Source organism: Otolemur garnettii, unplaced genomic scaffold (genome assembly GCF_000181295.1).
Source record: "Otolemur garnettii isolate 467f Iridium unplaced genomic scaffold, OtoGar3 scaffold00006, whole genome shotgun sequence".
Classification (NCBI taxonomy): domain Eukaryota; kingdom Metazoa; phylum Chordata; class Mammalia; order Primates; family Galagidae; genus Otolemur; species Otolemur garnettii.
Window position 1 is genome coordinate 35,705,246 of NW_003852401.1, and position 15,946 is coordinate 35,721,191.

At 44.1% G+C, this 15,946-nt stretch overlaps 1 protein-coding gene across 1 annotated transcript in view; it reads right to left on the reverse strand.

Moving 5' to 3' along the window:
- Positions 1-15,946, reverse strand: part of GNA14 (G protein subunit alpha 14) — a 197,129-nt gene that overhangs the window by 144,892 nt on the left and 36,291 nt on the right. The gene's annotated exons all lie outside the window — the stretch shown is intronic.

Genomic DNA, 15,946 nt, shown 5'->3' on the forward strand with positions numbered 1-15,946 from the left:
TCCACTCTGTAATGAGACACACATTCTAATTCTATATTTGGTTAGCACTTTATTTTGTTCTGTACTGCCACAGACATTATAGAATCACACAAAACCAGAAGTAGCAAAGTGGCATTATTACCCCCAATTACAGAGGGGAAAGCTAAAGCTGTACTTTGCGGGACCAAAATACCCTCCTTAATGGTCCTAACTTTTGAAGGCTGAAAGCCATGCAAAGGCCTCCCTCGGGCAACTTGCTGTCGGTGTCTGAGCTGGACAGCAGTGTGTCAATCTGCACCATCCACACTCTGATCAGGGCTGTCACAACACATCCTGCAAAGAATCATAATCACCTTCTTTTGTACAAATTCTCTTTTTCAACTGTTGAACTACACATTGGCAATGCAGAAAAAGGCTGAAAAAAAGACAAAGCCAGGTCAAATAATCCACATGGTTTTAACAGCTTGCTTTAAAGTATTCTTTTCATTCTTCCCACCTAGTGAGTCTACGAGAAGGTCTGATAAGGCTAAAGCCACCTTCGTGTATTGCACAGCTGTTCACCACTTAGAAAGCGGCTTGGAGACCTGCCTCCTTTCTACCAAATGCATCAGAATCTAAAAAGCCAGTTCTCCAGCAAAGGCCTCATTTATTGGATTCCCTACAGCACAGGGAGGGGATGTGATTGGGCAGGGAAGGGCAGGATTACATCGTAGTGTAAACTAAACAAATGGGAAAAAAGTTGCAAGGATAACGATGTAATTCAGCAATAACATATCGGAGCCAAAAAAAAGTCTTGAGTCTAGAGCTAGAAATTTAGAGGCTGGGGTAGGCCCATTCCTTGAGTCTAGGTTCATGTTTTTCCAGATAGTCAGCGTGTCTATCTAGAGACTGTATCTGTCCTGCCGAAAAAGACAGAGGCAGAGTGTCTGATGTACCTGAGTACCCCTCAGCCTGCCCACATTGGCTCAGCACATGAAGGAAAGGTAGGTCTCCATGGACCAGCCCACTGTTCTGATCTCCAGCTGGTGGCCCCACATAGAATAAGAACTAAAAACAAATCAAAACGTGTTTTCCACCCAAAGTCCCAAGTCTTTGTGGGTAGTGTGCCCACTCCCTCACCCTCCTCCTTTTTAAGCTGCTTAGATCGGATCTGCCAGATTCTTGAGTTCTTAAGAACTTGAGCTGCACTCTTGAGGGCTGAGGCAGGCGGTTCACTTGAGCCCAGAAGTTTGAAGTTGCTATGAGCAGGCAACTCCAGCCCGGGCAACAGAGTGAGACTCTGTTTTAAAAATAAATAAATAGGGCAGCACCTGTGGCACAAAGAAGTAGGGCACCGGCCCCATATGCCGGAGGTGGCGGGTTCAAACCCAGCCCCAGCCAAAAACTGCAAAAAAAAATAATAAAAATAAATAAATAAAGAGAACTTGAGCTGAAGTGACCCTTAAAGTTATAGAGCTAGTCAGTCCTGGTGAAGTATCCTTTTACCTAGTTCCTCTCGATTTAAAAATGGGTCCCCTGCACAATCTGAAAATGTATTAGGTTGGCTGATATCTATAAAAGGTGAAAGATATCAAAGGACCCACCAAGGGTAATGAGAAACCCTCTCCCAAGTTACTGCTGAGTTTGTAACTAACACTCTTTCTTAGAGTGGAAGACGTTAGGCGTGGCCCAGCCCTACCGAGGTTTGCTCAGGTTTCTCCCCAATGACTGTGCCTTCCCACATGCGCTGGGAAAGCAGCCTGCGCTCAGCACATCCCTGCCCACTGCAAACAACTCTGTTTTTGTTTCAAGCAAGGAGATACCCATGTGTTATGAGAACACCGTGGGCCCTTGGGAACAGGAAATAAGCAACCAGCATTTTGTGTATCAATGTGAGGAATTAAACTAAGCCTTTCGTGTTGTCTGCCTCTGCCTGAAATGCCATTTCTCAGAATTCCCACCTTTCTCCAAGGCCCAGCTGTAGTTTCACCTTTGAAGAACCCACCTCTGACATGTCCAGATGATCTTTAACATCCTCACTTGGCGCCTGCCCTGCCATGTAGCTATGCGCCACGTCCCGTGCTCAGGCTGGACTGTTGGCCACGGTTGCCCTGCCTTTCATATTTGCATTATCCATGCCCCTTGGAACAGTCCATCCACTAGTACACAGCTGATGCTTAATGAATATTTGTTAAATTAATATTTGGATTTATCCCTTGGCTTAGCTCATCAAGAACTTGGGAGGCCAAGTGAATGAATTACAGATGGAAATGTGCTTGCTCTACCAAATAGGCCAATACAGCCTCATGAGCACAGAGGATGACTCTCCATGCCAAATGCCTGTGTCACATCCTCACCCTATTTGAAGGAGAAGTACCATTTATCAAGGGCTGTGCTGAGCGAGTGCAATGCACACACAGCCCATCCTGCAGAAGAGGAAACCAGTGGCTGGGACCCTGAAGTCGCACAGTTAGGAAGCAGCGGCAGTGGGCTTTAGCCCCAAAGCCCTGGCTGTATTAGTCCAGCCCATCATATCACTCCCTTCCGAACCGTTGCTCCCAAAGCAAAATGCTGATTGTGTGACTATCAAACATCACGCTTCTCATTTCCTTTTTGCTTCCCCGCTACTCTCAACTAACCACACTATCACTTGACAGGCATGTGAATGTGATAAAGTCAATCTGGACCGCACCACTGACAGGAAATGAATTTTACTGTGGCAAAATTCAAATTGCAACCATTCTACCAAGACAGAGATAGGAAGAAAGCACTCAGGCCTGCTAGGCATGTTTTCAAAAGACAAGCACCTCTTCATAGACCGGGATGATTTTTTTTTTTTAAGCAAAGACAAGATACGAGTCCTTTGGAAGATTGCCCAAACCCTGGGCTACACTTATCTCCCAGGAGGAGGAGGGAAATGGCACGCTGGGGCCCCCTCAGACACACAGCGAAGGAGCAGTTATCTCCCCATAAAGCCTGGAAGGCCACAAATGTACTTCCAAGTGCACTGCATATAAAACACGCCCAGTATCCCAAGGGCTTCCAGACATAACAATGCAAGGCCACTTCATGTCCTCTGCATTATGACAAGCTTCTCTTGGAAGGCCAGCTACACCTAAGCTCAGCAGCTACAGACAGTGTCATTATAGACACGAATGTCATTCTCTGCATCAAGCATAAACATAAATGTCAGGATCAATAAAAAGATACAATTGCTGAGTGGCTGAAATTAAGCCATGTTCATTAAGCTGATTATAACAACCTTCAAAGGTTAGTAGCATTTTACAAGAACTTCTTTGTTTCTAGCCAGAGACTGTTGCATATAATATGATATTGCACACTTGATAGTTAAGTGTTTTTCCCTAGGATTAGAAATAGAGATCTGACTGAGCAATCATAAAAACTCCCTTTTAAGATTCTTGCCGTCTCCCATGCCTCTGCCCCCTGGGATCCCATAAGGAATGCTACTGATGCTGTAATGTGACATGCTGTAGATTAAATGTCTGTTGGGGGTATACTTCAGGTGGTAACATCAAACGAAAGGAATAGGATTCAGAGAGTACAACAATCCCAGATAGTCTCAAAAAGAGAACAAAGAAGTTCAGGCATTTTCCTACCTTACTTCAAGTCTTGGAGGTCCAGCCTAGTTGAATTTATTGAGGGACAATGATCTAGCCATTGATAGCATTCCAACACACAGTATTCCTTAGAACCTAATCCGGTGGTTCTCAACCTTTCTAATGCTGCAATGTATTTTCATTGTTAAAAAGGGGTCACGACCCACAGGTTGAGAACTGCTGAGTCTGACCAATCAGAACTGCTCTGACAAACCAAGCCTCTTGCCCACATTTCATTTCCCTCTAAAGGTGTCACACTTATACCATGTAAACCCTTTTGGCCTCACAGCCTGAACTTCTCTGGAAAACTAACAATGTGAGCCGAAATGGCTATAACTAAGTGGCCTGGAATAAACACCGTATAACTTCAGAGATAAAACTGAGTTTGGGGGGAAAAATATCTCAACACTTCCTCAATAACGTTTAAGAAACTTGACGGTTTCTGCCTCAATTCAAAAAATTCTTTTTTCTGACCCATCTCCCTCCATAAGTGCTCCAAACACTTGCTTGAAGTTCCCGCCTCAGCTCTCCTCTCGGGAGACTCTTTTCCAGGAAGACAGAAAAATCAGATATTTGACGAAAGTCTCCCTATAAACTTACTCTCATAAATGTTTCTATTATAAGCTTGTTCTTCAATGTATGGAACCTCTTTCCTTTTGCCTGTACTGAAACCTAGCGGATATATATTTAGCCCAGTTAGGCATTTTGAGTTTTTGACCCAAATTGATGAGCTTGGGCAAAGCACTCTAATATTTTTAGGGGCTCTACCACTTAAAAAGTTTGGAATTGATCAAGTATACTCAGGACTAAACAATCTTTGTATCCCCATACCTGGGAAAGAATAGGCACATCAGATAAATGTCTGTTTACTAAATAAATAAATAGCCTACTCATCATTCCAGAGCCAGCTCAAACTTGGCTCCCAGGAAGACCGGTGGTGATTTCCTAACTCCCATGCATCACGTCATACATTTATCTCTGGTGGGATTTGACCTCCACAGAGCTGTTTTTGGATTCTCCTTTGTATCTCTTATATCACCTGGCATGTTACCTCACAGACAGGAACTCCTGCTCAATCAGGCATCAGAATAAACATAAAATGTACATTTTCCTCAAATCTAGGAAAGAAAACCATCTGCTGGAGTATATGTGGAGATTCCCACTGCTCCTGAAACTCAAATAATAAGCAAGGAACTGGGATCAAACCAGTCTTCCTAGAGTTCTTTCTAATTCATGACCGAGCTATGAACAGAAGGCAGAATATCAACTGGGCTCTAGGTAAGGAGCCATGAGGGCCTTGTCCTTCTGGCTGTCCACACTCTGGACATCTGCTGTAATGAGCTGTCTTTGGGAGCCCCTGTTTAAGTGAACAGCATCATGGTGATACTAAGACAACCAGTTCATTCCATACCAGGAATCCTTCATTAATCATCTGTTAAGCACCTGCTCGTGTCTAAATAATAACCATTTAAGATGGGGATGGGAACAAGAGTAACACTGCTGTGAGGACAACTACATGTGACTATTAAGCAACAGATGAAATATAAAAATAGTGAGCACACCAAGTACTACGAGCATTCAAAGAGGGAAATGACTCTTCTGGAGCAACTCAGGAAAATTTTCAGAGTTCATTGATATTAGAGCTCAGCTTTGCAAAGTGAATGGGATTTTTACCACATGCAAAGTAAGGAAATGGTTTCTAGACAGTGAAAACAACCTTGGCAATATAGCAACCTGGAACAACCATTGCTATTAACATGTCAGTTTGAATTTATTCATCAAGTTATTAGGTCTTTGGTAAAATGAAGGCCCTGGAAATATAATAAAAAGACCACAGAAAAGAGAAGTTTTAAATAGGGAAAGGAGAAAGGTGAAGCCCTTCTGTGGGACACTGAGCATTCTCTGAGAGCCTGTGGGCCACTCACACTTCATGCAAAGTGTGCTAAGTGAGGGCTGAATCCGCCCAGTGGATTTGCTCGGAGACGTAACCTTTTTCTCATTTCCACAAAGGCACTTTAAAGGCTACGTGGCTTTGCTAGTAAACAAAATTTGATAGTTACTCAGAGAATAGAGCTGAGCGGGGACAAATGCCACCAGTTTTGTAATTTAGATAAGCATGTGCCCACTGAGGGAGCCTCCTGGGGTCTGCTTCCAGGACAGCTTGGCCAAGGACAGATGTGTGTGCTTGGGCTGGACCACACACATGTGGGCAGGTGCCCTCCCACCTCCCTCAGCCTAAGGCATCACCCCTGGCAAGCTGTCCCTCCCATCTTCCATCATAGCAAGCTGCATCTCTCTCGCAGGACATGGTAGCGAGTGACAGGACTAATAAAAAATTTATAAAACTAGCAAAACAAAAAGTTGTAGCTGTAGAGTTAGTATTTGCATCGGAAAGTATCTCAATTTTAAAAGCAAAGTAATAATGCATTACCTCCTGTTTCAATTAAAAGCCAGCTATCAGCACGTTAAAGAGCTTGATTTAGCCATTCTACAATGTATACATGCTTCAAAACATGTCATGCATCATAAACATACACAATTTTTATTTAGTCAACTAAAAATAAATTAACAAAGGCCTGCTGTAATCAGTCATCAATGTCCTTGTCTGGGAGCCTTTTCATAACTCTTCAGTTAAAAATGTATCGGAAGACCAGATTTGATTATGATGCCCAAATTCTGAGTAAAAGGGGAAAGAAAAGCTAAGATACACCCCTCTTCCTCCTCATCATGAAAACTTACTGGTTGCAATTACAAGCCTATTTCCTATCCTGACAATAGGTCTCAAGTATTCTTAGCAACAAAGAGCTTTCATTAGTAAAACCAATTTAACCTTCTTTCACACTAAAATTGGAAAGCAGTTGATTTTTCCCTTTAACTGCAACCTGGAATATACAGGTAGATGTGCAAATTCTCCTTGGCACAACTGGGATACGTGTAATCTCCGATTTTTCCTCCACAGGCCCCAAATACACAAACTTCCTAATGCTTGTCACATGGTACCCCAGGGCTGGTGAAACAATTCAGTCAGTACCCCTTAAGAAATTCAGGAAAAATCTGGGCACAGTTCCTCACACCTGTAATCCAACACTCTTGGAGGCAAAAGGGGTGGATAGCCTGAGCTCAGGTGTTCTAGACCAGCCTGAGCGAGAGCAAGACCCCATTGTCTACTAAAAAATGGAAAAATTAGCCAGGCATTGTGGCATGGTGCCTGTAGTCCCAGCTACTTGGGAGGCTGGGGCAAGGAGACAAGGGGATCTCTGGAGCCCAACATTTTAAGGTTTCTGTGAGCTAGGATGCCACAGAACTCTACCCAGGGTGCAGAGTGATAACTGTTTCAAAAAAAAAAAAAAAAAAAGGAAGGAAGGAAAGAAAGGAAAGAAAAAAAAGGAAGGAAAGAAGGAAGGATGAAGAAAAAAGAAAGAAAGAAAGAAAAAAATTCAGGATAGCCCAGAAAGCAGAGATGAGGAACCAGAGTGTGAAAAACAAACTATAAGTAATGAAAAGATCTAGGGTTCTCTGGGAAAGACAAGTCAAAGGAAGAATCTTTTCACTCAAGCTTAACTAGGCATCAACGCCCATGTTCACAAATACAACCCTCATGTACGCTAATGGAATACATCTTATTTTAATAAAGCTCTCTGATTTTACATGTTTTAGAAATGAAGAATTCTAAAATTTTCAAAATGAGAAAATAATATGTATTTGTGTAACATCAATTCTATTCTATATCTACCTGACATAGAAAGAAACATCATTTGCAGGGGAGGGTGGTAGCTCTGCTAAAAGAGGAAATGGGATGAAAATGAAGTGAGTTTAGGAAAAGCAATAAAATAACTTCCTAATTACTAATTAAACCATAGTAGACCAAAGCAGCCTGCAGGATCTCTAGCCACCTTGCTGTCTAGGACAACACGCTTCTGAGCAGCGGCCGGCAGGTGTCTGCCTGCCTGATGGAAGCCTACTGGGGCCCGCCTGCTGGTTGGAAGGACTCCGTTGATTAGATGATATTGATCGCCTCTTAAGCCCTCCTGTCTTGATAACAAGGTTTCACTTCAATGTTTTCCAGGGTCACCAATGTGTCTGCTTTTCCCAGTGACTCATCTATCAGGGGGTTGCAAAGTGAGGACCAATTATAGACAGTCCCTGGGTTATAAACAAGATAGGTTCTGTAGGTTTTTTCTTAAGTTGAGTTTCTATGTAAGTTACAACAGACAAATTTGCCTATCATCCATAATAGTCTCTATTTGTAAGTGTGAGTTGTTCATCGGCCAGATGTTTGTAACTCAGGGTCTGCCCGTAAACCTAACCTGCATACAGACACTCTTCAGTCCTGCACCACGGTTTAGAATTATTTGATTCTGGGCATCTTTCAACAGGCCTCACACTCTCAGACTGGCCTCAGTCAACATAAGTTCTCACTGTCCTCACATATATACCTTTCTTGGTTGGTCCTGTTTATAATTGAAATTGGCCTCTCCTCCCATTAACAATTCTGCCTGAATGAATGAGCAAATGCTACATTCGATCACTATCTGCCATGAAACTTGAATCATGCTCACAGCATCGATATTTCACTGAGGTTCAAGTTTCCATCCATCTTTTAAAAAGATTAAAATCACCATCCATACCAATTCTCTACAACCCCTCCACGCTATAGACCCAATTTTTTCCCAAGGTAAACAAAACAATTAGTAATAACTCATTCACCATTCCCTGACCCAACATTAAATGCAATTACCGATGTGTTTCAATAAATGGTGGGAAGGAAGTTTGATCGGTAGCAGGAGTGGAGCGTGCACCCCAGAGACCTCAGAGCAACTCCACTGTAGCCACCAGCCTGGTTACCGTCACACATTGGCAGGAGCGGCAGCTGCTACAGCCAGCCCCAGTCACCATCACCACAGCCTACCCTAGCAGTCGCAGTCACGGCAACTGTGAATAATGAGGCCAAGACCCAACAACCATGTGCAGGCCCCACCCTCAGCACTGCCAACACAAAGCCTGGAACCACCATTGGTGGCCCCAGGGCCTCACATCAGGTTGGGCACCTGCTGGTGGGGCAAGATCACCACAAAGAAGGTTTCTGGAACAGTAAAATGATTCAATGTAAGAACTGGATATGGTTTCATCAACAGGAATGACACAAAAGATGATGCATTTGAATACCAGACTGCCATAAAGAAGAGCGACCCCAGGAAGGACCTACACAGCATAGCACATGGAGAATCCGTGGGGTCAGATGTTGTTGAAGGAGAAAAGGTTACAAGGCAGCAGATTCCCTGGTAGAATCCCAGTTTAAGGAAGTAAATACACAGCAGCCTGTAAACATTATAGGTGCTATCCACATCGGAGGGGGCCTCCACACGCTCACCAACAGAATGACCAGAATAGCAAGAGCTGGGAAAAGAATGAAGGTTCGGAGAATGCTCCTGAAGGCCAGGCCCTATAAAGTGGGCTCTACCGCAGACGAAGGTTTCCACCTTACTACATGCGGAGACCTGATGGGCACTGACCACAGGATTCCAACCCTCCCCTCAGGGAGACGTGAGGGAGGTGCTGACAACCGGGGTGCAGGAGAACAAGGTAGACCGGTAGGACAGAATATGTATCAAGGTTGTAGATCATGATTCTGCAGGGGGGGCCCTCCTCGCCACAGACAGCCCAGGAGGGGACAGCAGTGAAGAGGAGAAAGACAATCAAGGTAACCAGACCCAAGGTCAGCAGCCGCCTCAACGCAAGTACCATGGCAACCTCCCTGCTCTGGAGACTGAGCAGGGCAGGGCTGAGTGAATACCGGCTCCCCATCTCCACCATCATCTGGTTTAGTCATCCCACAAGGAGAAATGAATATGCAATTCCTGTAATAAGAAAGTAACAAAAGATAGGAGCTGAAGACCTCAAGCACTGGCTTTTTGCCAATTGACAAGATAACTGGAACTATCTGCCTTATCTAAGCAGCATGCGGTTTTATTATTTTAATCTAAAGACGTCTTTCTTGGTAATAAACACTTTTTTTACTAAAAAGCCTGGTTTTTCTCAATGCACTTCTAAAGGTTTTTAAATGGTTTCATATCTGGTCAAGTTGAGATTTTTAAGAATTTCATTTTTAATTTGGAAGAAAAGTTTACAACTTGATTGTTTCAAAAAGTCAAACTGCAAACACCTGTTAATAAAGGTCTTAATTAATTAATGGTGTGAAAGGGAACCCCATGATTACTGAACGGACCGATTCTGTGCCTTGTGTAGACGTTATTCTGTGCAGGAGGACGTCACACATTAGCCCTCCCAGCCCACCCCTGGGTTGTAACTGTGGAGCCGTTTCATTCTCTGCAGACCATGGAGGCTCCTCTCCAGCACCGAGCACAGCTTGTCTGCACTTCACCTTCAAGATAACCATGTGCCTCGTGTGCTTCCTCTTTCCTTTCTTCTCTTTTATCAACTTGGTATTTATGGCTTCTCCCTTCATACCAGATCTACACCCAGAATTTTCCAAATTTAAGAAACTATCAGGGCCGGCCTCATGGGCCTGTGATCTGTGTGGTCACACAGGGCCTCTTACCTTGAACGGCCCTCTGCTGGGTTTCATGCTCTGCTGTTGGCAACTTGAAATTCTCCATGATTTTTGTGTAAGGACTCTACATCTTCATTTGCCCTGGCCCCGCAAAGAATGTAGCCATCCTGAACGTATGTAATCTGCCACCCAACTTATAAATATCTTGCATGTCTAAATTACATATCCTGGCTGACAACTCCGTGTTGCCTTCTTTAAAGTAGGGCAAACATCCAGTTGTGCCAGGCTTTTGACAAATCAGTGGTTCTCAAAGTTCAGCTCACAAAGATCTTCATGCATTTGGCCAGTTTGTACTGACAACTGCTACGTGGGTGTGCTCAGATTCTTCTTCGTGAGCAATTACGTTAATGGTAAAACCAGGCAGCACTTCCTACTGCTTCAAAAGCAATGCCCTTCCTCCTTGCCACTGCAACAGTTTCCGAGTGTGAATAGAGAGCGTGTCTGGGGTATGAAATGTTTTGTTTTGTTTTGTTTTTGAGACAGAGCCTCAAGCTGTCCCCCTGGGTAGAGTGCCGTGGCATTACAGCTCACAGCAACCTCCAACTCCTGGGCTCAAGCGAGTCTCCTGCCTCCGCCTCCCAAGTAGCTGGGACCACAGGCGCCTGCCACAATGCCCAGCTATTTTTTGGTTGCAGCCGTCATTGTTGTTTGGCGAGTCCGGGCTGGGGATTCGAACCCGCCACCTTCGGTGTACGTGGCTGGCGCCTTAGCCGGTTGAGCTATAGGCGCCGAGCCGGGTATGAAATGTTTTGATCTGATGACTGTAAATCTCTAAGAACAGCACATGCAGACCCCAAACCACACCTACTTGTGTTGTCAGGATTGAGCACCAGGTACCAACTATCCTGGGGACGCAGAAAGAGACAGAGCTTTAGCCTGGGCCTGTGATTCCTAAACTGAGAAGATGATTCCTTCGGGCCAGGATACACAAAGCCATAGAAAAAAGTCTAGAGGTTCACTACCACTCATTGTAGTTAATCTGAAACATGATTTTTAATATGCAAATAAATATGTTACAGCATAATGTAAAATCCCCACTAACTTTTTGCAAGTATAAGACTTCTAAGCTATCTCCTGCTGAGACACCATTGCTTGATTTTATGCCCAAATGCCCAGGCCTGCTGCTTCATTCTCCTCTTCTGTTAAGGATGCGCTGGTAAAAAAGTGTGCCCCACAGACGAATATGAAAAGGCCTTATAGGTGGACAGTCCTGTGCTTTATATTCAGAGGAAAGCAATTATCTGGTGGAGATGAGGCTTCCCAGCACACTATAAAAATGTCAGAATGTTATAGGTTGAGGCTGACCCTCTCTTATTTTGGCAAAGTCCTAAGTGAGGGTGTGAAATCAGCACAACAGGGTGGGATGCAGGTTTGATCCTTACACACACTGTCACTAATGTCACGCTGGGTGAACCTGCACACAGGGACAAGAGGACAGGCTGACCACTCTCTCAAGTCTACATTCCCACAGCCACTGTCTGAAAACACAGCAAGGTCAACCCCACCTGGCTTTGCCTCTCCTCCCAAAGCACCTGGGAATCTTGCTAGTCCACCTTTTGGTTCTTACCAAGGAAGTAGAATGACATGGCAGCAAAGTCACATCATCCAGAGCCCAAAGCTCCATGTGCTGGATAAAGAAACATGGGGCATATCCACAGTGGAATACTGTTCAGTCTGAAAAAGAGGCGGCTGGTTGTGGCGGCTCACACCTATAATCCTAGCACTCTGGGAGGCCAAGGCAAGTGGAGTTCAAGACCAGCCTAAGCAAGAGTGAGACCCCATCTCTACTAACAATAGAAAAACCAGCTGGGGGTCATGGTAGTGCCTAAAGTCCCAGATACTTGGGAGGCTGAAGCAAGAAGCTCTCTTGAGCCTAAGAGTTTGAGGTTGCTGTGAGCTGTGATACCACCACACTCTACCAAGGTGAAAAAAGTGAGACTGTCTCAAAAAAAAAAAAGAGGAGGAGGAAATCCCATCATTTGTGACAACATGAATGAGCCTAAAGGACATGATATTAAATGAAAGACATCAGACAGTTGGATAGCATGTGCTCCGATTTATATGTAGAGCATAGAGAAGTCAAACTCATAGATGCAGAGAACAGACAGTGGGGACCAGAGGCTGTGTGGGTCAGGAGGAAAGGGGAGACATGGTTCAAAGGACTCAAAATTCCAGCTAGACAGGAGGAATAAGTTCAAGATACCTGTTGTGCATCATGGCGCCTACAGCTAATAACATATATAGTACGCTTAAACATTGTGAAGACAGTAGATCTTAAGGGTCCTCACCACAAAACAAGCGTAAGCATATGAGATAATGAACGTGTTAAAGAGTTTGATTTACCACAGTGTATGCATGATGTGTATAACAAAGCATTATGTTGTATACTATAAATATACACAACTTTTACCTGTCAATTAAAAATGTTTTTAGACTCAGGAGGTGCCTGTGGCTCAGTGAGTAGGGCGCCAGTCCCATATACCGAGGGTCGCAGGTTCAAACCCTGCCCCAGCCAAACTGCAACAAAAAAATTGTGGGGTGTTATGGCAAGTGCCTGTAGTCCCAGCTACTTGGGAGGCTGAGGCAAGAGAATCACCTAAGCCCAAGCTGGGGTTGCTGTGAGCTGTGACTCCACTGCGCTCTACCAAGGGCAATACAGTAAGACAGAGTCTCACTAGAAAAAAAAAGTTTTTAGACTCATCTGTGTGTTTTCCCTATGCTGCAAGGAAAATACAACTTCCTGGGTGGCACCTACAGCTCAGCGAGTAGGGTGCTGGCCCCATATACCAAGGGTGGCGAGTTCGAATCTGGTCCCAGCCAAACTGCAACAACAACAACAAAAAATACCTAGATGTCATGGCAGGCGCCTGTAGTCCCAGCTACTTGGGAGGCTGGGGTAAGAGAATCGCTTAAGCCCAAGAGCTGGAGGTTGCTGTGAGCTGTGATGCCACATCACTCTACTGAGGGCGACAAAGTGAGACTTTGTCTCTAAAAAAAAAAAAAAGAAAGAAAGAAAGAAAAAGAAAATACAACTTCCTTATCTCAAAGACAAAGCGTCACAGAGAGAGTCTGAACAATGAGGCCTTGCTAAGTTTCCCTTGGTTTATTACCATTACAGCGCACTCTTTGTCCAACCCTATCTCTCCCCAGCAGCCCACTCTTCATCAAATCTAGCACAGAGATACACAGAAACTACTTCTTTGGGTCTTCAGTTCCTTATGAAGGTTCCCGTACCACATATAACTTTTACAAAATAAACGGGCTTTTTCATTAATCTCTCTTTTGGCATAAGGGCCTCAGCCCTGAACCCAGGATAAGTAGGGAAAAAAAGGTATTTTTCCTTCCCCCTACACCAGATTTTAAAAGATATAGGTCCTTCCCCTTCCCTGAAAACAACTTTTCATTTCACAAATTCTGCAACTAGTGATAAGACTTAAAAAATAAGAATGGTTGACTTCAGTTCACACAGAGCCATCAACACACAGCGGTGAAGCCACCACGCCGGGGAGCACAAGCAGCCCAGTCCTGGGACAGCGCACTGCCGTATCTAACAGGGAAAATGAGGGCAAGGTGGGGTGATGACTCCCAGGGAACTTCACCTGGGCCCGTTCAAAGAGCAAGGTCAGCCCCACGAGTGGTTTGCTCCGACTCACCAATAGTTCTCTTCTTTCCACTTTGAGGCTTAATAAGACCTGGTCATGTCCCACTGGACTAAAAGAGACCTTCATAGACAAGACTGACTGTCGGAATTTTCTTCTATTTATCTCTTTTTCTCAAGAAGCATCTAAGTGTGTTCTCTCCACGTGATAATCACTGACTGCTGTGTGAGGGCCGATCTGACCCTGTGACCCACACAGCGTCTGGCACAAAGAAATGCTCAACAGGCATTTGTGGAATTTTCTAGAGGCCAAGATCCCTGTTGCCTGCTGACATGTCTTATCCATCTTTGTATCACAGAGAAGGCTCAAAGGATTCATGAATGTGGCCTTGAGATCCGCTCTTTGTTGCCTTACCCTTTACCAAGGATGAAATATGGGCTAACAAAGAACCATCCAATGAGAAAGGAGGCCAAGACTAGAGATTGGAAACTGCATTTGTAGTAAAAGAGCTTTGGTTCTACTTGTGATTTTTTTTTTTTTTTTTTGAGACAGAGTCTCACTCTGTTGCCCCAGCCTAGAGTGCAGTGATGTCAGCCTCGTTCACAGGAACTTAGAACTCCTAGGTTCAAGCGATCCTCCTATCTCAGCCTCCCAAGTAGCTAGGACTACAGTGGCCTGCCACAACACCCAGCTAGTTTTTCTATTTTTAGTAGAGACAGGGTCTCACTCTTGCTCAAGCTGGTGTCAAACTCCTGAGTTCAAGGGATCCTCCCACCGTGGCCTCCCAGAGTGCTGGGGTTACAGGGATGAGCCACCATACCTGAACTACCAGCTCTGATTTTTCACTAATGAGCAGGCTTTTCCTTTTGGTCTCAGCTACCTCAGCTTGAAATAATGAAGTTGAATAATGATTTCTCAATTCCTTTCAGGTTCTAAGATCCTATTGTAAGGGGCATTATTTTTCTCCTCTAAGAAAACAACTAGACAAAAAATTAGCCACTGGCAAAGAGCCTCTCTTGATAAGACATCTCCCTTTCCTGCTAATGGAGGAGAAAAATTTAAACAATGAAGTAATTCAGGAAATGTTTACCAGGGCAAGATGAACTGGATTCCTAGGTGGGCAGCTGTGAAATGAAACAGAAATCATTGTCAGGGTTTGATTATCCTCCTAAAAGGAAGAAAACTGTTCTGTCCTTTAAGGCCTTGACCCAGGAGAAATTACCAGCAATGAAAAATTATTGTTTTTTCTAAAAAGGTAAAAGTTACTCTTACCAACGCATTCTCAGAAGGTTAATTTTCTAGTTACTAGGATAACAAACTTCATTCTTACTCCATCTTTCTCATCTTTTAAGTGTATTTACAAATCTCTTGAAAGTCAAGCAAAAACCATTAAATTAGTTATTTTTTGAATCAGATAATGAATATTACCCTTTGATTATACAAAACCAGAATCTCACCCTCTTGGATTCCTTCTTCATTCATAGCCTCCTCTTTTCAGGAGGTAAATGACCATTATCATGAAAACAAGTAAATGCTATGGGTCATGCACCCTGGTGTACTCACTGCGTCTCATCAAAGGCTCAAAATAATTCTTTCATGAATGCCGCCATCAACTGGGTTGCAAAAGATTTAATTAGTTGGCGTTCATGGGGGACCAGTTTTCTGGTTAGATGTTGTAAAAGGAAAAGCTGCTGAATGACTCAAAATCCTCAACTTCCCCAACCCTTTTATTATGGACTGTGTCCCTCTCAAAATTCATATGTTGAGCCCCGACCCTCAGTGCAATGGTACTATGGGCAAGGCCTTCAGGAGATGACTAGGTTTAGATAAGATACCCCCACGATGAGCACGAGAGCTGCTTCTCTATACCACGTGAGACCATAGCAAGAAGACAGAGAAGGGTCCTCATCAGAACCTTGACACCTGAACCTCAGACTTTCCAGTCTCTGAAACTATGAGAAATCAAAGTCTGTTACTTAAGCGACACAGTCTATGGTATTTTGTTATGGCAGCCCAAGTTGATGAAGACAGCTTCCTACCTGGTAAATAATGATTTATACAAGATGATTTGAGATCCTTCATGACTTCAGCAGCCTTCAACAATAGTGAAAGGGGCTCGGCGCCTATAGCTCAACCGGCTAAGGCGCCAGCCACATACACCTAAGGTGGCGGGTTTGAATCCCCAGCCCAGACCCGCCAAA